The 22,926-nt window shown below is 36.2% G+C and overlaps 1 protein-coding gene across 41 annotated transcripts in view; it reads left to right on the forward strand.

The window, feature by feature from the left end:
- The window catches only part of CHL1 (cell adhesion molecule L1 like), a 200,645-nt gene that overhangs the window by 80,504 nt on the left and 97,215 nt on the right, over nt 1–22,926 (forward strand). For 14 of the 41 annotated variants that reach the window (XM_035276117.3, XM_078351502.1, XM_002758566.6 and 11 more), the window contains exon 2: nt 8,191–8,287. The exons of 22 other annotated variants lie outside the window; for them this stretch is intronic. The gene's annotated coding sequence lies outside the window, so the exon portion shown is untranslated. The remainder of the gene's footprint in view (nt 1–8,190; nt 8,288–22,926) is intronic. 5 more of the 41 variants (XM_078351491.1, XM_078351495.1, XM_078351493.1 and 2 more) reach the window with 1 other exon arrangement.

Below are 22,926 nucleotides of genomic sequence, written 5' to 3' on the forward strand. Positions count from 1 at the left end.
GCAACAGAAATGAGGAAGGCTTGGGGGAAGTTACCCTTTCTCTATATATAAATCCTCCCTTTGCAGCTTCTCATCTGTTTCCTGCACTATGCTATATAAAATGCAGCACCTCTCTACGAAAACAAAATACTTTTATTTTGTGTCAGTGATCCAAGTAAAAGCCCTGCTTTGGGGGCATCTAGTGGTTTTCTAACAGCTCCTGCTCAGATTGTTTCCTTGGATTCCAGTTTTCTGCCTCATCATATGCAGAACCATTCCATTCACATGGTTAATACATCTCTCACGTGACACAGGAATCCTCATTTATGGGAAAGAAACACAAACTTTTCATTTGAAAAAGATATTATTATGTTTGCTTCATGGGGTACATAACTAAAACCTGATGATCACTTTTTCCTCATAGACATTCTCTTCACAAATATTATCAGCATTCAATGCAAAAAATTAGCCTACAGTCTTCCCCTAATGTTTGCATGTATCTTTTTATGTGATCCAACATTTTGCTATTAAATAGAATGATTTCTGTGGAGACATGATTAAATAATAGCAAGAGTATACATTTCCTGAGATTAGTAATCACACATGGTTTATTTTAGTCCTACATGGAATATTGTGACTACTATCTTTTTATTTATGTACACATGTATCTATTCATCCATCCTTCTATTCATTAGTCTAGCCAGCCAACCATCTATTCATCTGTTTGTCTGTTTGTCTCTAACGTATCTTTTTCTTCACAGAATTCAACTTCATGTTAGCATATGATAGCTATCTAATAAGTACATGTTAAATTAATTTCATATGAGAAATACAGACTCTAGTGTAAAGTATTAGCATTACTGAAATTTGGGGTTTGATCGCTCATTTTGTGGGGAACTACCCTGTGGGTACAGACATTGGATGCTTACCACCATCATCCCTGGCCTCTCAATACATACTTGTATTATTCTCCCAATTGTAACATCTGAAAATGTATCCAGATAAAATAAAACATCCATGGAGGAAAAATCCTTCTCCTCCACCCCAGTCGAGAACAGTTGATATAAAGGCATTCTTTCCTTCTTTTATCATAATATTTATGAATAAGATGAATATTTAACCATGACTAATAGTAGGGAATTTACTGGATGAATGAATGCATTTACATATATATTTTCCAGATAGTCACACTCTCGCTCACTGATTCATCCACTCATTTATTATTCAACCAACACTTATTGTGTACCAATTATGCACTAAGCACTTTGCCAGGTAGTGGGGATACATTAGTGAAATATAAGTTTCTGCCCTGATGGGGCTTACAGACTTTTAGTGGGACTAGATAAAAGTGAGCAAACAACTAAACAAAAGATATTATTGATAAGTATTTTGTTTACAAGAAAGCAGGAATTTATAAGGGAAAAATGCGGGGCAGCATTAGATTAGCGGACAAGGAGGAACTTTCTGAGGTGACATTTAAGCTGAGAATTGAACAATAAGAAGAAAGCAAAGATGTGAATAATTTAGTGATTAATTTTTACTTATTTCTTACAGCATATGAGATTTATGCTAGGAGTGGAAAGGGATGATCATTTGATGGCATATCAACTTGCTTCTCTACTTGTATTTGTGAAAAACACCAGATTGTTTGTGTGGAAACCACTGGGAACTGTTCCAAAGCATGTGAGAAGTCTGACATTTTTAAATGAGGGTGCATAGCCTGTGAGACGTCTGACATTTTTAAATGAGGGTGCATTGCCTACCAATGTAAAGGCATTGTTTTGTGGCAATGCCATGAAAATTGGTAAGGGGTTGGAAAGCAAAAATGAGACATGCAGACTTTAAAATATTCTGTGAGATAAGAACTAGTGATTGTTCACTAGAAAAGACAAATAAGAATTTTCATGACATTATATGTCACTGGAGAGATGGTGGTGACCAGATAAAACTGTTCATAGGAAAATCCTGGCCTGATGTACTTAAAATAAAGCAGGTAAATCTTTATTCATCTTTCTCTTTTTTTCTTCAACCTCACTAGATCTAAGGACATTAATCAAACCTTGGGATAATTACATATAGCTGTGGTATGAGTACGTTGATTCATTTATAATTCCGTTGGTAGTAAATGATAAAATTAAGTACAAAATTCTGCAGAATCTATTCTATCATTGTTTGAGAAATCAAATAATGTATTCTGGATTTTTATTCTCATGGATATTTCTTTTATAAATAGATGTCTAAAATAAACTATTTTGCATATGCTTGCCTTTTAAAAGTAGGTTTATCCACTGGAAATAAAAAGCTTTTTAAAGCATATTTTTATATTTAAACATGCCTACACATGTTTTCAAGCATAATTGAAATAATTATGGTAAGTTTTGTTATCACCTTTCACCTTTTATGCTAGATGCTGGGTCAAGGCAAAACTGGAAATGCAAGTCAAACATCTTGATGAAATACAGAATTCTGTAAAGGAAAGAGATGAATTACAAAATAAGATCTTGTATGAAGAAGACACTATGATAGCTGGGTGACTTGAGCATTTAAATGAAATCTGATGAAGTCCCTCCCACCAATTTCTCTACAAAATGCCAATGGCATTTAAAAGTAGTGTCATTAGAGAAGCCAATGTATATTTTTAAACTGCAATTAAGTAATTGAGTACAAAATTCAGTACAGTCAGTGGGAATGTGATCAGATAAATAAAGGAAGGCAGAGAAGATAATCATTTCAATTCTTTCCTTAATTTTGCTTTCTACCCTAGTACTTAAAATTCACAGGCTCACAAGTCTCACTAGGCTCCAGAGAAGCCTGACTCCTCTATAGCTGTGTACTCTCAGGCAAATTATGAGACTCTACCTCAGTTTATGCAATTTTAAAATTGAGATAGCAATTCTTGTCCTCTAGAATATTTGTGAGGATTGAATGAAATACTATGCATAATATCCACATTACATAGCTAATGCTCAATGAATCGTAACTTCATAATCATAGCAATGCTTATTTCTCCTGTAAGTGAACTAAAAACAACAACAAAAATATTTTTTTTGCCTTCTATGGTCACTGTTAATTATGAAAAAAATATTCCTGTATTGATGCTTAGGAGAGAAAACTGGTTGCAATGAGAGCAGTATTTCCAGACTTCTAATGACTTTTCTCAGTTTTCTGCATTTTGTTTCTATCTGGCAGTTTTTTTTTTCTCCTTGCACTTTCATAATTGAGCATAATTACAGTAATGAATTATAAATGAACATAATGTATAATGAACATTAATTCATAAAGTTTATTACCCCCATTTTTATAATTCTGATTCCAAGTTAGATATCCCCTGTCAAGATAGGTTCCATAGCCTCATGTGTAAGAGGTATATGCCCACCTTACTCCAGATAACAGCACCCAGTTTGTCTCCTGCAAGGCACTTATCACAACTCTTAATGTTTTTTGTTATTGGCAAGGGCTCCTGATCCATGCCCCAAGAGTGGGTTCTTGGATCTCACACAAGAAAGAATTTGGGGCGAGTCCATAAAGTAAACACAAGTTTATTAAGAAAGCAAAGGAATGAAAGAATGGCTACTCTATAGTCAAAGCAGCAGCATGGGCCACCCAGCTGCTCATACTTATTGTTACTTATTGATTATATGCTAAACAAGGGGTGAATTATTCATGAGTTTTCCAAGAAGGGAGTAGGCAATTCCCAGAACTGAGAGTTCCTTCCCTTTTTAGACCATATAGGGTAACTTTCTAACATTGCCCTGGCATTCGTAAACTGTCATGGCGCTGGTGAGAGTGGCTTTTAGCATACTAATTAGTGTATAATGAGAAGTGAGGACAACCAGAGGTCACTTTCATTGGCATTCTGGTTTTGGTGGGATTTAGCTGGCTTTTTTACCGTAACCTGTTTTATCAGCAAGGTCTTTCTGACCTGTATCTTTGCCAACCTCCTTTCTCATCCTGTGATTTAGAATACCCATCCTCCTGGGAATGCAGCCTGGTAGGTCTCAGCCTTATTTTACCTAGTCCCTTTTCAAGATGGAGTTGCTCTGGTTCAAATGCCTCTGACAGTTTCATTTCTACTTTTCACATACTTATCAATATATAATATAAAAATATAAAATGGCATATATTATATATTAATATATATTATATTTACCATCATTAAAATGTAAATTCTAATAAGTCAGTGAACAAGTCTGTCTTGTTCACCACTCTGTCTCTAGACAATAGCTCTGTGCCAGGTACATACAGACACTCAATAGATATTGAATGTTGAAGAACTTTTCCTGCAAACCATAATGGCCACCTAATAGGTTTACACATTCGATTGTCTTTTTACCTGCTCTTACATAAATTTGTGCTGAGACATACAAGGCATCTGATGTTGTAGTTATTTTTTGCCGTAGTGGTGCTTTGGGAAAAATGATTGAGATATCTTTTTATAATCTTAGACTCTATCCTAAAATTTCTTCTACTCAAATAATAAATGCCAATCTTTGATTTGATATATTTAACCCTTTAGGTAATACTTACAATACATTGAATTAACTAGATTTAGTAAGAAGCTTCAATTTACTGATAGCATGCTACTAATTAGTGTGTGTCTTTAAGCATCAAATATACGAAAAAAATGATCATTTTTGTTATGATAGCACATAGATACACTGCTCCACTGGTATCCTTTTTTTCTTTTTGAAACGGAGTCTTGCTCATTTATCCAGGCTAGAGTGCAGTGGTATGATCTCGGCTCACTGCAACCTCCGCCTCTGAGGTTGAAGCAATTCTCCTGCCTCAGCCTCCCAGGTAGCTGGGACTACAGGCATGCACCACCGCATCCAGCTAATTTTTTTTGTATTTTTGATAGAGATGGGGTTTCACTCTATTAGCCAGTCTGTTTTCAAACTCCTGACCTCAGGCAATCCTCCCACCTAGGCCTCTCATAGTGCAGGGACTATAGGCATGAGCCACAGCACCCGGCCTCCACTGGTATTATTTAGCTAGCTTTATTTTACTTGGATTCTGTTTAAAATATGTTCTACTCAGAATACAGGATGAAACAAAGCTAATTTAAGGTGACTAAGTTTATACACTAAGTGCAATTAGTGCATTTTACACCAGAAAGTTGGTCACTACTTCAAGATTTTACTTTCATTTTTTATTAGAAGGTATTGGTTAATCTAGAATCCCTTCTCTCTAACACCAGTTATCATATTAAACTTTTGTAAATTTTAGGTGCCAAACACATGTAGAATTTACATACATACATTCATAATTTACATACACGCATATACAACATACAATATATCCAGAAGGTAATTAGCAACTGGTTACAGTTTGCTGTTAATGAGGTCAAGGTTACAAATCTACTGATCCTCTGAGTCTGTCTTTTGGCCCTGTTCCATTGCCACAGATTCTACCATGACTCCTGGGCTGCTGTTGTTTGTCACAGGAGGGGGCCATGTAGGATGATGTGACTGCTACTCTGCAACCCCCTACCTCTGCTGGTCAAGGATCTCAGCATTTTCCTGACTAATGGCATGGGTGGGATGCTTTCCATCTTTGCATTCTCTGTGTGTCAGGATTTGCCACAGGGAATTGACTCTGAAGGGTTTTTAAATCAATGGAATGAGAAACACCATCTTTATATAGTGAAGACAGCTTGTCATTAAATATAGTTTGAGACAAGCTTAATTGTGCAACTGAAAAGTATTTTAGATAATATTTAAAACCATTATCTAATTCGTGTTATTAGATGAAGACTATATCATTTTTTTATCATCTTTGGTTTTATAAGCTTCCTTTTTTTGTTTTTGTTTCCCAACTTCTTTCTTTCAAATACCTCTAATCAACATCTTTTCCTTTCAAAAACAGGTCAAATGACAATGTGAAGGGTGATCAAGGAGAAAATGTATGAAATAGAAGCCTAGAATTCAAGAGAGATAAATAATATCTGGGCATCACTTACTTTGCTTTAATTTCTTAGTTTTACTCCTTTAATGTAACAACTGTTTTTTCATTTAAAAGGGAGTTGTGAAACAAACATCTATATAAAATTTGGGGGATGAAAAATGCATTTGCAAAGTCAGATTCATTTGCTATTACTTTAGAGACATAAAAACTTGATATCATATTTAATTTTGTGCTCAAACCTACCGATAATAGTTTACTTAATCCTTGAAATTATTTGCTTTATTCCCTATTGTGGATTGAGTGATTTTATTCTGAAATTATTAGGTTAGCCCAAAAGTAATTGTGGTTTTTGCCATTAATAATTCACAAATATGACAGCAATTATATAATCTAGCTAAAACTAAATGCATGTATCCATCTCTCATTATTCATGATAGTTACTTTCTTTATAGTGTCTGCAAACACTGAATAAGTAAATATTGAACCATTACTCCTGGTGGGTAAATAAGATTTTGGTTCCTGTATGATTCTGGCCACATTTTTGTCTCTCTATCAATACATAATCTGATTTTATTTGTGTTTCTATTTAATGATATCTTTTTTAATGCATATTGTATGCATATTAAAATTGTATTCACAGCCAATAGCACCTTAACTCACCCCCCAGCGAAGCTTGTTCAACACAATGTTTTCTCTGTAAGGCGCATTATTGCCTCTTTGTGCTTAGGAAAACTGTAATACAGCACTTCTGTATTATGTTTAAACAGAAAGTCATTTTACATAGCAGAATCATAAACAAAAAACATAAAAATGAGAAGAACTAAATAGACCATGAAAAAACACTTGCTTATAGTAAGAAAACTGAAACATGAAGGCGGAGTTTCACTTTGTTCAACCTCAACTGGCAACATGTGTGGGGGTAACTCAAATTTCATGATTCTCTGCACGTGTTGGGGAATGATCACACAAATGCTGAGTATTGATTTTGGGGTACAAATTAATATTAGCAAATGGGTGTATCTGCAAATATAGAATCTGTGGATAATGAGGATACACAGCACTTTGGGAGGCTGAGGCGGGTGGATCATGAGGTCAAGACATCAAGACCATCCTGGTCAACATGGTGAAACCCCGTCTCTACTAAAAATACGAAAAATTAGCTGGGCATGGTGGCGCGTGCCTATAATCCCAGCTACTCGGGAGGCTGAGGCAAGAGAATTGCCTGAACCCAGGAGGCGGAGGTTGCGGTGAGCCGAGATGGTGCCATTGCACTCCAGCCTGGGTAACAAGAGTGAAACTCCGTCTCAAAAAAAAAAAACGAAGAAGAAGAAGAAGAAAAGAGAAAATGAGTTCCGTTTTTTAAGTAATCAGAAGCCAATGAAAGACCGACCTGGGTTTGGTATTTCCTCCCATATCTTGGTTTCTGTTTGCTTAATTAAATGACAAATTCTAATTAGTCATGCCTGACTAACATAATTTGGGATGATACTATGTCTTCATCACTGTCTACTTCTGACCCTGGCCCTGTCCCTAGAGTACCATAGGCATTCAGTTCATGCTTATTGAAGGAATGTATAAAACCTTTTCCTCATTTGGTACTTTGTGGAATTGCTGAGAACATCAAATGGCAATAAAAAGATTGTAGCTGTAATCACACACAAAATGTTGTCTGTTTTAATTTGCCGGGTGCAGTGGCACACACCTGTAATCCCAGCTACTCGGGAGGCTGATGCAGGAGAATTGCTTGAACCTGGGAGACAGAGATTGCAGTGAGCAGAGCTCACAACACTGTACTCCAGCTGGGTGACAGAGTAAGACTCTGTCTCAAAAAGAAAGAAAAAGAAAGATAAAATTAAAAAGTTGTCTATTTTGAGGATTTTAATTATTCTTAATAACATAACATTAAAATTAATTTATAAATAATATATGTTTAACACATTAATATAGGACTTTTTTGCTGTAAGCTAGGGTTGCCTGTTTAATATATGTATTTCACTATGAGTAGTGGACTAGTATCTCTTGTAATGCAAGGTCAAGAGGAAGAGTTTGGTAAACAAAAAGAAACTATGTTAATTTTGCTATTGACAAAGGGGAAGACCTTTTGAATTTATTTATCCTGGAGACATAAAACTCAAACTCATGATGATAACACATATGTTAGCCTTACTCCGTTCCCTTGTTACGGCAAATGTATTCTACCTTGGTCTTTTCATTGTTGTAGTCACTTAAAAAACATATTGGGTAAGTTTTATTATACAATTTTTCTCGCATTGATTTTAGTTTTACTTTTTTTTTTTTTTTCCTCAGAAGGAATTAGATATCCAGCATAAAGAAGCCTGATACTCTGCCCTTACTTGGCTTTCCTACAATAGTATTTTTAGGATCACTGATATAAACCTACAAAGTAAGTAATTTGGTTCATATAAGCAGGCAAGAATAAATTTTTCTAAACATTTCTATTTCTCATTAAAAATGTACTATTACTCTCCAAACAAGAGATGTTTAGAAATATTTTTTTCTCATTTTTTGAAATATTAACTGATCCATATTTGCACTGGTGGACTCACAAGTGTTTGCTTTATACTTGTTCAAAATGGATTGTCAGCAGATGTAATGAACCTTGGACCGGTCCAGTAGCTTGGCTAACATATGCCTGCAGGAGGATTTTAACATCCTGCTGACTGGGCTGGGCCTGTCGAGCCTCACAGCAGGAAAATTGTCTCTTGCAGCTCAGCTTGTAAATATAACCTTTGTGTGTTTGGAAATATCCTTTCTAAGGCAGAACTTATGCTCACCCTGAAATATAAATGTTCATTTTGATGTCAGCGCTAACCAGGAAAAAGAAAAGGTGGAAACAATTCTTCTCTCATGCTTCAGAATGTTAGAAACTGCCTACTATTTGTATCTCTCATTCTTTGCTGCTTTATACAAGCTCTGAGAGTCATAAAGGTGTTCCTCACAAATAGACTGTCTAGAAATGATGACTCTGTGTTTTAATCCTATAAAAATGTCTAAATGGTAGACATATTGTTTTCATTACAGATGCATTAAGTCAAACTGTCAAAGACTGTTGTTTTTGCCAGCAGAGCAGCTACTGCTTGAATGAGTCTTATCTGTTAAGGCACTGAGGGGCTAGCTGTGCTACCTGCACATATGTAATTGCAAAGTTTTGCTTGACTTTATATATTTCTATATATTTATTTTTATTATTTTTACTAATGGAAAGCAAGAGTCAGCATTCATAGTCATTCAGTAAGTCCACTTTCAAAATAAAAATTATTGTATTAGATACAGTATCTACAAGACCACCAGTGGAAATGAATATAGCCAATATAATTAGTAAATTTGATTCACCACACCATGGGAGCTAAATCTTATGGGGGGAAAATTGATATCTTATTCACAAGTGTGTTGAGCTGTTCTTTCATTGCTATAAAAGAAAACCTGAAACTGAGTAATTTATAAAGAAAAGAGGTTTAATTGGCTCATGGTTGTGTGGACTGTACAAGCATGGCACCGCTCGGCTTCTGGGGAAGCTACAGGGAGCTTTTACTCATGACGAAAGGTGAAGCAGAAGCAGGCATGTCACATGGCCAGAGCAGGAGCAAGAGGGAGAGAGGCAGGGAAGCACTACACACTTTTAAACAAGCTCTCAGGAGAACTTACTCACTATCACGTACAGCACCCAGCCCTGAGGGATCTGCCCCTATCACCCAAACACCTCCCACCAGGCACCACCTCCAAAATCAGGGATTACATTTCAACATGAGATGTGGTGGGACAGATATCCCAACCATATCACCAAGTAGCTTTTTATTGATTTGTGTTAAGCTGACTCATAGGTTTACCAATTTATTATTAGTAACATTGCCAAATTAATGTGTATTGATCAGTTATATGGATATAAATACAAAGATACAGCACAGTGCATCAGGTTATTTTATAAAATAAATATCATCTTTCCTTTAAATAATAAAGTATTTATGCATTCATTAAAGTTTAGAATGCTGAGGTATAAACTACAAAAGGAAACTTGCAGCTGAGTGTGGTGGCTCATGCCTGTAATTCTAGCACTTTGTTTGGGAGGCTGAGGTGGGCTGTTCTCTTGAGGCCAAGAGTTTGAGACCATCCTTGCCAACATAGGGAAACCTTGTTTCTACTAAAAATAAAAAACATTAGTAGGACACGATAGTGGGCGCCTGTAGTCCCAGCTACTTGGGAGGCTGAGACATGAGAATTGCTTCAACCCGGGAGATGAAGGTTGCAGTGAGCTAAGAGATCACACCACTGCACTCCAGCCTGGGCCACAGAGTGAGACTCCATCTCAAAAATTAATTAATTAATTTAAAAAATTAAATAAAAACCTAACTGAACCTGTCTCCGGTTTTACTGAGAAAAAGGAGCAAGTATAAAATAAACAAAAAGAATACATATGGAATATTTATTCAGAAATCAAAGGCCAGCATCACATGTTCTAGTGTTTGGTAAGATACTACCCAATTTCCTGCAACTTTCACTTTTGTTCTTTTGTCAAAGATTCCAAATGATTGTGAGCCACCATAACTTGAGGAGATCATTGGATACATTTACTTATGTGTGTTAAATCATAATTCTTAATGCTGTTTTGTGAAAAAGCTGGAGAAGAATTTTTCTTTCTTTTATTTTGAGACAGAATCTTGCTCTGTCATCCAGCCTCCGGGGTTCAAGTGATTCTCCTGCCTCAGCCTCCTTAGTTGCTGAGATTACAGGCACTTGCCACTACACCCAGCTAATTTTTGTATTTTTAGTAGAGACAAGTTCACTATGTTGGCCAGGTTGATTTTGAACTCCTGACTTCAGGTGATCTACCCAGCTCAGATTTTTAAAAATAAAGGCCAGAGGCCAGGAGCAGGGACTCACCCCTGTGTTCCCAGAACTTTGGGAGGACTAGGCAAGCAGATTTCTTGAGCCCAGGAGTTCAAGACCAGACTGGGCAACGTGGACAAACCCCATCTCTACAAAAAATTAAAAAATTAGCTGGGTGTGGTGGCAGGCACCTGTAGTCTCAGCTACTCAGGAGGGTGAGGTTGGAGAATCACTTGAGCCAGAGAGGGCGCGGATGGAATGACCTGTGATTGTGTCACTGCTCTCCAGCCTGGGTGACAGAGCAAGACTTTGCCTCAAAATAAATGTGTACATACATACATACATACATACAAACATACATGTCAGAAACAAGGAGGTTATTTCTAAGTTCATCGAGTTAACTAGAAAGGTAAATTAATCAGGACCTTCTCAAGTTACCCATGTAATATTATTTAATTTCTCATGCTTAAATAAACAAACTCAGATTACATTTTGACTGATTCTTAAAACAGTGACCACAAACAAGTTATACCAAGACACCTCACATTGTGTGTTGTCTAAGAGAAATATTTTTATTTTCTTTTTTTCCTCCACATTCACTATTATTCCTAGATTATGAAAGGCATTCATCCACTAAATCCTTTGAAAATATTTCTTTTTTTCTAAATACAGAATTATTATATTAGTAACATTATAGCCATGGCCATAATGAAATGGAAACAAATACAGTAAGCATAATCAGTAAGTTTGAGTCATCACATCCCAGGGTAGAATACATCTTGATCTTCAAAAGTGCAGTTGACCAGAATTCAGATTTCCAGCTATTCATCAGTGACAATGCATGGCAATACATGCCTAATTGGCATGGTTATATGTCGTTAATTTATTCCTTTTATTCATTTAACAAATATTTAGTGAATGTTTACTATGTGCCAGACACTATAATGTTGTTCTAAGATAGTTTATGTTACTTATTATTGAAATTATACTTATTAAAATGATAATAATTTGTAGAGAAATTAAACTGGTGTTTTTTCTCCTTCCATTTCTCCCTCCTCTCTTCCTTTTGTCCTTTTCTTTTTTTCCTTCCTTCTTTTGTGTAGCTATAAATAGGAGTCCACCAGGTCCTTTCTGTTTGTAAGGCACAATCCGCCCCCCAGTCCCCACCCCAAAACTAACACAATTTAGGGAAGGAGCTGATTTCACATTTCTTCAGAGGGCCTAGTAGAGTGATAAAAGGCAAAACTATTTACACGAATGGTCACAGTACCAAAAAGGCCAAGAAAGAAGTCAAAGAGCACACAGTATTTAGTTGTGGGAGATTCTAGTGTCCCGAAGCCACAGAAGAAGCAGCTGCTTAAACATTGCTTACCCTTTGACTAATGGCCAAAAGCACTGAATGGGAGAAGGATTAACATGGATAAGATGTAAACAAAAGTGATACCACCATCAGAGCAACAACAAACAAAGGCACATTAAAAAGTTAGTGAAAGGATGTTAAGAAAGAGGTCATGTATGCAAAATTATGAGATGTTTTGTTCTGTGGAAGTAAGTCTGTTTTTTTTTTCTTCTGTTCTTAGTCATCCATCTTTACCAGAGTTCTCAAATAAAAATGTAAAGGAAAGTTAGCACCACTCTAAAACAATGAAGGGTCAGTTCTCTGCCTTCGGATATGTAATTTGAAGTGGAAGTGTCCTAATGCCAATTAAACACAATTTTCTAAGCACAGGAAGAGGGCTGATAACGCTAAGCAATGACTGTGGCTTTTCTTTTGTATTTCCTTTGCTATTAACAGTTTGCACATTAACAAACTCTGGACAGCCTATCTAGTGAACAGGGATGTCCCATTGCCAGGCTTATGTTTTAAGTGATGATTGATAGTATGTAGATCTGAGCAATAGTGTGCTAAATCTAAGTCTGTCTCATTTGATTTTAGTTTGGAAGAGAGAACCATGGCACTCCTTCTTCCTGAGGAAAATTGGGAAACATGGCACACTCGCTCTTAAAAAAAATACTCCTAACTATTGATTGTTTTATATTTTTGATGTGGTGAGGAGTTCAGGCCCCTTCTTAGGGAATGCTATGGTCTTTTTAGCACATTCTTTGGAATATCCTGCTTGAGTCTATTGGTGCATCATCTGAAACTTCACTTTAATATCCCATTCCTCTAAATTGGTAATTATTCCTGGCTTATCACTGAGTTAAGACCTATCCTCAAATATACAGATTTTTATATCATTCATGGAAGTTAAGACTTGTTGCAATAATAAAAATTGAACTCAAGGTACCTAATACAAAATCGAACTTATTATTTTATATATCAAAATTATGTGAAAATACAGGTGGTACTGGCCTTAGGGATACATGATATTAGAACATAAATCCTGTCGCCTCTATCTGGTACTTTTTTCTGCTTCTCTTTGTAATCATTTTATTATTTTCCACTGACTTCTTCATGAATTTAGAGCCACGGTCATTGGTACTTTCTGATTCATGCTTTCATAGTTTTATGACCACAGGGGAAAAGAGGCTTTGGAAATTCTCAGGGAATCCCTCTGACTGCCAACACTTGGGTCATGTTTTGGATTCATGACAGCAGTCTGAAGGTTAGATGGTATGGATGCCCCAGCTTAGGCCATGAGCCCACACCTGGGAAAAATGGGGAAATTATTTTAAAAATGGGAAGAGGTGGAAGGCAGACTGTGTCACGTTTTATATATTTATATACGCAAAACTCTGTAAGGGAGAAAATACAGATTTGAATCAGAGCAGAATAGTTAAACCAATGTTTACATATTTCTTTAGGTTTGTTGGAATATATGTGCATGTAATTATATTATTAAAGTGCATAGTTAAGTCAGGGAGACAAAGTAGAGAGATAGGAAGAATGGGAAGGAGAGATTGTGCAAAACAAACAATAGAAAGAAGAGTGGAGACATCCTGAAGTTTGTGTGTGAGGAGACTACAGATAGGAGAGGTACAAAGGAAAGGGACTAGGAGAGAGAACTAGAGGATGGGGAGATAATACAAGGGAGAGATGGCCAGGCAGGGTGGCATGCACTTGTAGTCCCAGCTACTCAGGAGGCTGAGGTGGGAGGATCACTTGAGCTGGGGAGATGGAGGCCACAGAGAGCTGTGATGGCACCACGGCACTTCAGCATGGGTGACAAAGTGAGGCCCTGTCTCAAAAAAATAAATAAATAAAATAAATTAAAGGGATAAGTAGAGATATAATGAGAGAAAGGAACATAGAGGAACACAGACATAAGAACAGGGAAAGAGAAGGGATCAGAAAAGTGTGATTTATAGAGAGAAAATTAAAATGCTATTATTATTGGTATTATTGCTATTAAATGCTATTATTATTGGTAATATTATTGGTATTATTATTGGTATTAGTATTCTAATTGGCAATTGTTCTCTTTTGCCAATTAGAATACTTTGGCATTATTGGCAGGCTTAATGTAAAATGAGATTTGTGGGTAACATTGATCTCCAAATTATAAATGTCTTTCAATAGGATATGAACAAATATCATAGTAATTCTCAAAGAATATTGCTATTTTTAATCAATGGAAGATATAACATATGATATTTTAAAATCATACAATACTTCAAACACTGAAGAGAGAAAAAAGGCATACCAAATAATGAATGAATGGTTGTATTACGGAAGTACTTGTCCTGATAGAACACTTCAAATACCATTTGGCTGCTACTTCTCTCTGGGTTTGCTTTGTATCCCATGGAGATGATCTGACCTTAAGCTTTTGTTAGCTTCAAAGAGAGCTCCGTTCTTGCCTCATCTCTGCAGTATTGATGAAACAGACCTTTGGTTAACAACAGGAAGCCAAATTGATTTTAATATTGTGAACTCTTTACTCTGATGCAGGAAATGTTATCTGGGCCATCTCAGTGGGCTAGGGATTGTAGAGCTGGATTAAGCTTCAAAATACAAATGAACTCCATAGGTCTGGTACACCTATAAGGTACAGGGCTAGAGAACATTAGGTGGCCATCTTGATATCTGTGATTCTGTTAATACACTCTCAAGTAGACTTGTTACTTCTATCTGAGTGTATACAACCCATCTTCTTCACTATTTTTCGTGGTTATAACTCAGGAAAGAGACAACATATCAGCGTATAAGTGTAGATGGGGTAGATCCAATGAGATCTCTAATTTCGTCCATAAGTAGGCCTAAAAATGTGTTATTTCAGAAAATACTTACTGGAACCTGAGATAATACAATATGTCAGATTGCTAAAAGGAGACCCTATGGATAACAGGTCTGACCTATTATCTAGGTTTACTAATAATTGTAATGGTACAAGTAATCACATGGCATGGGTGAGCCAGGGAGAGAGGTTTTGACCTCCAATGTAGCTCACAAAAGCTTTCTTTCTGCATTAGAGCATGCACTGGGCCCAGTGTTACATAGGAGATCTCTAGATGACAGTTCTCTATGTGACAGTAATCTCTATGAGCAGTTGACATTCCTTATACAAAAGGAGTATTTAGGTAATTAAAATCTCCATTTTATACTCAGATACTTACATAGCTTTTTCCAGGAAACCATGCTCCATAGATCAATACATTTCAGGTTTGTTCATCATAAGCAGTGCTAGATAGTGAGCATTTGATAGATAAAGACTGTCTCACTAGCACATGCCATTAACTTGCTTGCCAGGAGGTCTCTCATTAGCATGTTTAATAGGATATTTGACTGGGCTACCTTGTTATTTTCCTGGGTGAAAGGAGAGAATGAATGGCAGACCTGCTACTAGACCAAATTCCTCCTAAATACCTTGTTGATGATATGGATACAGAGATTAGCAAAACAGTCCCTACCTTCAAATATTTTTACCATCTAAGAAGATAAACACAAAATGAACACCAGCGATAATGCATCTAAACCCCTAAATGTATGGCACAGAATATACTTTTTTTTTAACAATAGTATTAACAATGCCATGTTAAAGTGCTACATCCTGGTTGAATTTGGGTGGTGGAGTCTTGATGGACAATGGAATCTGTACAATTTTGAGTTTACTTATTCTGCTGACATTTATTGAGTAATCTCCCATGTGCAAGACACTATCTGAAGTGAAATGAAACAGAATTCCTGGTTTCCATGAGTTTTTAGTCTTAGAGAAGACACAGTCAGGTAAATAAATAATTGGAAAACATTATGATAAGAGTGTTTTTAAAAATCTATTTGTTAGGTATGAAAGTGCAGCATACTTGGCCTCCAGAAATGCAGGAAGTTTCTTCAATGTACAGGTTAAATCTTGAAGGATGAGGGAACACGTATTGGGTAAATAAGAAGATAAAAGACTTCAGGGGGAGAGAATGAGATGGGCAAAGTTAGCAACATCAGTGAATATGTGGGCATGGGGGGCTGCAAATTCTTACCATTGTATCCCTTTTGGATGTTGATCCAGGAAAATGCTGGAAAATTAGGTTGGGGTCTGATGATAAATAAGGCCAAGAATGAATGATAATAAAAATAGCTACCAATTTTGAGAAACTACTATGTTCCAGGTCAGTATTAGGTACACATATTGAATACTCACGACACACTAGGAGGACATAACATCTTGATTTTATAAATGAGAATGTATTCCAGCAGCTAATGTGTTGGAATGTGCCTACATAACTATCTTACTACAAACCCCATCCCTCTCCACGACCCTATGTGATCTCCCCTAGGCTTGGAAGCTTGCACATTGTTCCCACCTGATAGGGGAGGGGTGAAACAGCACCAAGAGTTCAGTTAGTCACCATTCAGAGTGTATATCAGTGTGCCTCTGCAAATACCCACAGGAACAAATAAACCCACGGATAGTGAGCATACTTTGGAAATACAATATCAAAAAGGTCACTACTACCTTCTCTCTCCATTCCATTGAAATTGCAGTTCCTGACCCGTCTTTAACAGGAACTTCTTGGCAGCTGCTCCCTTGATGGTTTTAGTAGGAGAACGACAGGATCAGTAGTGGGTTTCAAAAAGATAAATTGGCTACCAGTGGAACGTAAATGGCAGCTTAGAGAATCTGTGGTTAGAGAAGATTGTTTGAGACTTACTATAATATTTCAGAAATGAAGTAATAAGAGAGAATCTGGAGTGGCAATCATAGATTAACTGATAGAAACTAAAATTAATAAGAGTTGTTGAGAGCATTCAGGTGACCCAAGATACCAGTTTGAATCACTACAGCGAGCAATGCCGCTACTTAGATAGAAATTGCCAGAAGAGAAAAATAAATGAAGCTTTGGATCTGCTGAGTTTCTGGAAGCTGAATGTAAAAGTTTTTTGTTTGAGATGGGGGTAGCCTATAGGCGGGCAGGAATTGGATCTGATGCAAACAGAGGTGCTGAGGTAGAAGGCATGGATTTGGATTCTAATGACTTTGTGAGGGTGAATGGGAAAGCACATTCAATGGCAAGAACATCACAAGGAGGTGGGGCACAATGTGGTTAAGCTACAATTTTTGCTACATTTCTTCATTTTTATTAGCATCCAATTATTTTACTCACTATTTATTTAAAGCACCTTTATTCATGGGGTGCCTACTCTATGCAAGGCAATGCCTTTGGCAATGAGGACATGACAATGAGCAAAGCCTGAATGTTTCTTGCTCTCCTGAGTTTATAGTCTAGTAAAAGACATAAGCATCATAAGACATCACACTGGTGAATATATAATTCCAAACCGAGCTAAGTGCTCTTATGTGAAACATCTGATTTCTAGGAAGAAAGCAGTGTAACAAAAACCCTTGTGATATGAAAGGTTTCCTAGGAAAGTGCAGCTGTGTTAAGACCTGAAGGATAAGAGTTGTCATGTAGGCAAAAGTGATGAAAGTAAAGGGTGCTCTCCAGACTGATGGAAAAGCAAACGATAAGTGATTGGAGTGTTTAGGAAGTTAAAAGAACATTTATTGGATCTCAGGAAGGGGAAGAGAAATGAGAAATGTGTGTAGAGTCCAGACCACTTAGAAATTGCTGAATAATAAGGATTTTGATTCATGTTCTGAGTAATGAGATGCTATTGAAGGTTTCTGTTTTTAAAAACAATTAACCCAAATCTCCTTTACGTGAATAATACAGCTCAGGTAGGGAGTGCTGAGGAATCAAAGTAGAGGTAGAAGGGATTTGTCGTCTCCCCCAGAGTGTCTACTTTAGGAGAGAGATGAGCCTCATCAAGCTCTTTCCAAAGGATTTTCTTCATGCACAAATATGTATGGCTGGCTCAGTCTGTCACTAGGTGAACATTTTTAGTTCACCTAGTGTTTCAGATGGCAGATGCCATAACTCTGAGGAAATTAGAAGTTCTGGCTGTACCAAAAATATGTATATATCAGGAAAATGCAAAAGAAAACTGTTCTGTGCTGCTTAAGAGAATTCATTGCCAACCTCCTACTGGTTATTCTAACCCAATAAACAAGTGAAAGTGACTTGTTAGAGCCAGCAGCTATATTTTGAGTACCATTAGCCCTCATTGAATAAGTCAACACTTAACTGTGGTGATTTTGGTTGCTCAGAGAAGGTATTCTTTCGCAATTATTTAGCTGTTTTTTGAGATTCAGCATTGTCTTGTTAAAAGTATGAGAAGCAAATGTAGAATTCTTGCTGTGAAAATCACTACTTCTAAAGAGATGCGGCATTGCCATGTAGTACTTCCGTCGTGCAATTACTGCACAGCAATTACTCACTTTCCTGTAGTCTTTTTCCAAAAAGAAGACACTCTTTAAGTGACTTGGTGGGAGATTTGGTTTTATCAAATTCTCTCCGATACACTATACTGGTAGTCACATCTGGTCTTGGATAAACTTTATTTCCTTTTTGACTGTTAGCTATGTTGAACTCAAATTGCATACCAGGTCATAACATTTAGGAGAACATCAGATCTCTAGAGCTATAATTCATTTTGCTAATGGTCTATAAGTAGCAGAAAATGACAGTTTGATTTCTTTCATTCAAAAGAAAGATTTCTGTAGTGAGGAAGAGATTACCATGGCTAAAAGTCACTTTTGGTTAATTTCAGGTTCTATCAAAATATTTAAAGAACACTTTGTCTTTGTCACCTGCTAGTCACTCAGTATATTTCAATGACCACGGTATTATCTTTGGAATCACAAAAATGTAATGTGAAAGAAAATTGTTCTAGAATAGAGTGAATGCTGGAAAATACAAAATATATCCAATAAATGAATTAAGGTTAGGAATGTTGACATAATTAAGAACATTCACATTACTGATAGTGACCTCTATCCTAATTATAACCTTATAGTTAAAGAAGTTTAAGATCTTTCACAGTTTTTCCTTCTGTAATCCTTTTGCTAAACTGAATTTCAAATGTCTGGTAACTTGTGATTTTTCTGGGAAAAGCTCATGGCCTTTCCCTGTTTATTCCATAGATAACACTCTATAACTTGCCTTTTTCACTTAACAAAAAATAATAGATATAAGATACCACTTATATAACAGATATAATGCATATATACATTATATATAATTTAAATATACATATACATAAATAAATTGAAATGTCTGGAAGTTAAATGTTGTCTGGCAGGTATGGAGAGAAGGGGGCTGTATAATCTTCAAATTTTTTACTGAATACTTTCCTTTGCCATTATTTTCTGATACAATAATAATATATTTTATTGTAAAATAAGTAAAAACAAATTAATTTAAAATGGTATGTGATGGCAAAAACTAAGTGATTCTTAGAAATATTGTCAATATTGGAATCAAAACACATAAAACTGTTAAACATGTGTATTTAAGCAAATGGAAAATGAGGACAAGATATGAAGGGTCTAGGGATCTAGGTCATTGGCCCAGGATTCGGCATTAATTTTTCTCATAAAAGCACAGGGGGACGATCAATCAATGTTGTCAGTTCTAATGCCATCATTGGAGGAGAAGATGAGCCAAAGGAAATTATAAGTTTCTTATAAATTTATCCTAAGTATCTGGAAATCGTACTTTGTATCTTATGGCTTGAATGCAATAGCTTTACTTTTAACGATTTGTACAATGAGAAGATTAAAATTTCTACCAATATATCCAAAGCACTGATATATTTATTAAACTATTTGCAATGAAAATACCTATACCTTTTTTTGTAAATTTGAATAAAAATATCCCACTTAAACAACCTCTAGGATGTGATTATGCATAAATATTATTTTCTTCATATGCCCCAAATCTCATTCATTACAGTTGGTGTGCTTTGTTATATTTCACTTGAAAGTTTTGAATTGACAAGAGGGATATTTCTAAAGCTTTTTGTATCACTGTTTGGCCTTTAGCATTTTTCAAGCAATGAATTACCTTTAACCAAAAAATTTGCCTCAGAAAATGGAAAAAACAATGTAGGGACAAAAACAGAAACAATGCAAAAAAATGAACAGTTATAAAACAGTATAGAGGTAAAAAATCAGAGGTGTAATATCCCAAACCATGAACTATTTCTCTTAATCATGCAGGCTTTTCATCTCTGAAAGAATCTATTAATGTCATATTCAAGTGCTTAATGTTCACTAGCAGTTAATAATTATCATGACCATCCCAGTAACTATAAGATCCTTAAGTGCCTTTGGATGAGCAAAGAAAAATAAAATCATATTCAAGTACCAATTTTTGAAATTCATGCTTTAAATACAACCTTAGAAATAGCCTTAGGTTAAGGCTAATGGTGTATAACTTACTCAAATTTATAAGAGTATATTTTCTGACAATGCTTCCATATAGAAAGTTTACAGCAGATAGTAGTTTCTTCATATTTACATCCTGATCTAATTTTTTGTCATTAGGTTACTTTTGTAGGTATGGATAGTTTCCAAGTCCTAGAGAAAAATGAGGATTTTCGTTTTCTCTTATAACCTGTCTACCAGATGCTATGTGACAAGGACAGTCTTAGGATGAAATTATCCAGGCAAACAAATATTTCTTAACCTCAAATGTACCCACATGCTCATAAGTGTGTTTACCCATATGCACAAGCATGCATGCACACATACACACAAACATCACAGAATTATACTCTGTATCCTGTCAGCTTGATGGAGTCCCAGCTGTTAAACCTCTGAGGCTTTGTGACAGAAATCTGCAAGAAAGCTTCACTAGAGGCAGATGAGATGATGTTCTAGCTGCAGGATTCAGCTACCTTTTCAACTGGAGTCATAGGAAAAGAAAAAAACACTCATTGCAAAAATGAGTGAAATCCTGAGCCTGGAGTGCAATGAAATTGTCTGTTGGCTGTGGGGCTCTCTTGATTTTTTAATATCCTATTCACGCAAGGGTGCTTGTGTCTGAGCAGACATTTCTAGCGAATCTACAAGTATATGGAGCACTGATTGTTTTCTTTTTTTTGTTGTTTTGTCTTGTTTTGTTTTCGTTTTTTATGGAACATTCTGCTAACATCCACTATGGTGATTAAGCTATACTTATGCACTTAGCAAACTTTACAAAATAGAGATTCCTGAAGTATATATAGTAGCCAGTGCTGCTACATTTGACTAGAGATTTAGAAGAGTTTTGATTAAGACCATTTGGATATTAACTGACTATACTTATGGGGTAGATTAAAATTCAGTAGCATCTACATTATCACACAGCCTATGCTAAAGTATTTTAATGTAAATTTCAGAAAAGTTAATGATTTGTTTTCTTTGGCACTACTAAAACCTATGAATATTGTTGGCTTTAAGTAGACACTGTTAAAATGAATGCGATCAAATGATATTCATTTAAAGTTCTATTAGCCTTTATGGAATTACTGTGGCAAGCCCAGCAATGTTTAGCTCAGTGTTTTACATTCAAATCCATATTTACTTTAATGAGTATTTCAGAAAGTTTAATTTCTGAGTTGTCTTTGGATGAATGAGAAAATAAAAGGAATTCAGAATTTTATAAACAGTCTGTATTTATGCAGAGTATATTCTTTTGTGGACATATGTATGAAATTCATTCAGAAAGATTTATTATCAGTATCTCCTATATTCTAGCCAAGCACAAAAAAAATGAATAGGATCTGGCAACTGCCTCCAAAAATGTACAATCTCCTACAAATATGTGGACAAGACAGGTGCAAAAACAAATTGTGAACCCTTGTTCATTTTAGTTTTATAAGTAGCGTGCTTATGACTGATATCCACCTGAACAATTTGATTAACACAGAAAAGTGGAAAAGTAGATTAAACCCATCCAAAATTTAGGGAGATAGATAAAAATCTATATTATAGAACACATATATGTTATAATAATATATAACAATGTCTACATTATAGTACATATATGTGTGTGTGTGTATATATATATATATATATATATATATATATATATGATAAAACAATAAACAGCATTATTACATGAACTAAGACAGGAAGGAGGAGCATTTGTTTGCCTCTCTGGGCCGTGATTTGGCTTAGATAGAACTGTATCTCTTTGCACTCTAGCACATAGCCATCTGCTTAGCCACGCTGGCTCCATCCTTATGCAGCGCACGACAGAAGCTTGCTCTGCTGGGACTGCTCCTCCAGAAGACCGCTGTTTTGGGCATTCATTTTCCTTTCATTATATATTTTTTGAGTTTGTTTTGGATTGTTTTTGTTTAAAATCTCTTCCTCCTCAGGAGTCTGCTGGCCCTCTTCTTGCGGCTCTGGACAGTGCATGGTGAACTTGTACTGCTGTTGCTAAGGTGCATTGCCAACTAGCAGGAAGCAATTCCTCACCAGGGTCTTCGTGTGGACCAGCTTGCTGTGCGTTGCATTGCAGACAAGATCCATGATCCTTGTTTCGCGAAGGCAACACTCCCAGCCACAGATGTACCCATGTCCAGCCTCAGAGCACAAAATTTCTTGTTACCTCCTCGCACACAAACTGTGTGAATGTGTCAGGGGCAAATCTTATTGTTGGCTGTGGGCATCCCGGCTCAGACTTCTGCTTCTTGTGTGAGGGCTTTCTCTTGCCCCTGTCTTAGGGTGCTTGTGCCAGTTGTCCAGAGAGATGCCCCATTGCTGGGCACTGTTTGGAAAGAGAAACTTAGGTATATATTTTTTTCATTTTTCTTTCTCCCACCCTCCCTTCCTTCTTCTCTTCCTCTCTTTCTCCCTCCCTCCCTCTATCCCTCCTTCCCTACTTTCCTTCTTTTCTTCCTTCCTTTGTTTCTTACTCTCTCTACTCCTT

The sequence above is a fragment of the Callithrix jacchus genome, chromosome 15 (genome assembly GCF_049354715.1).
Source record: "Callithrix jacchus isolate 240 chromosome 15, calJac240_pri, whole genome shotgun sequence".
Lineage (NCBI taxonomy): Eukaryota > Metazoa > Chordata > Mammalia > Primates > Cebidae > Callithrix > Callithrix jacchus.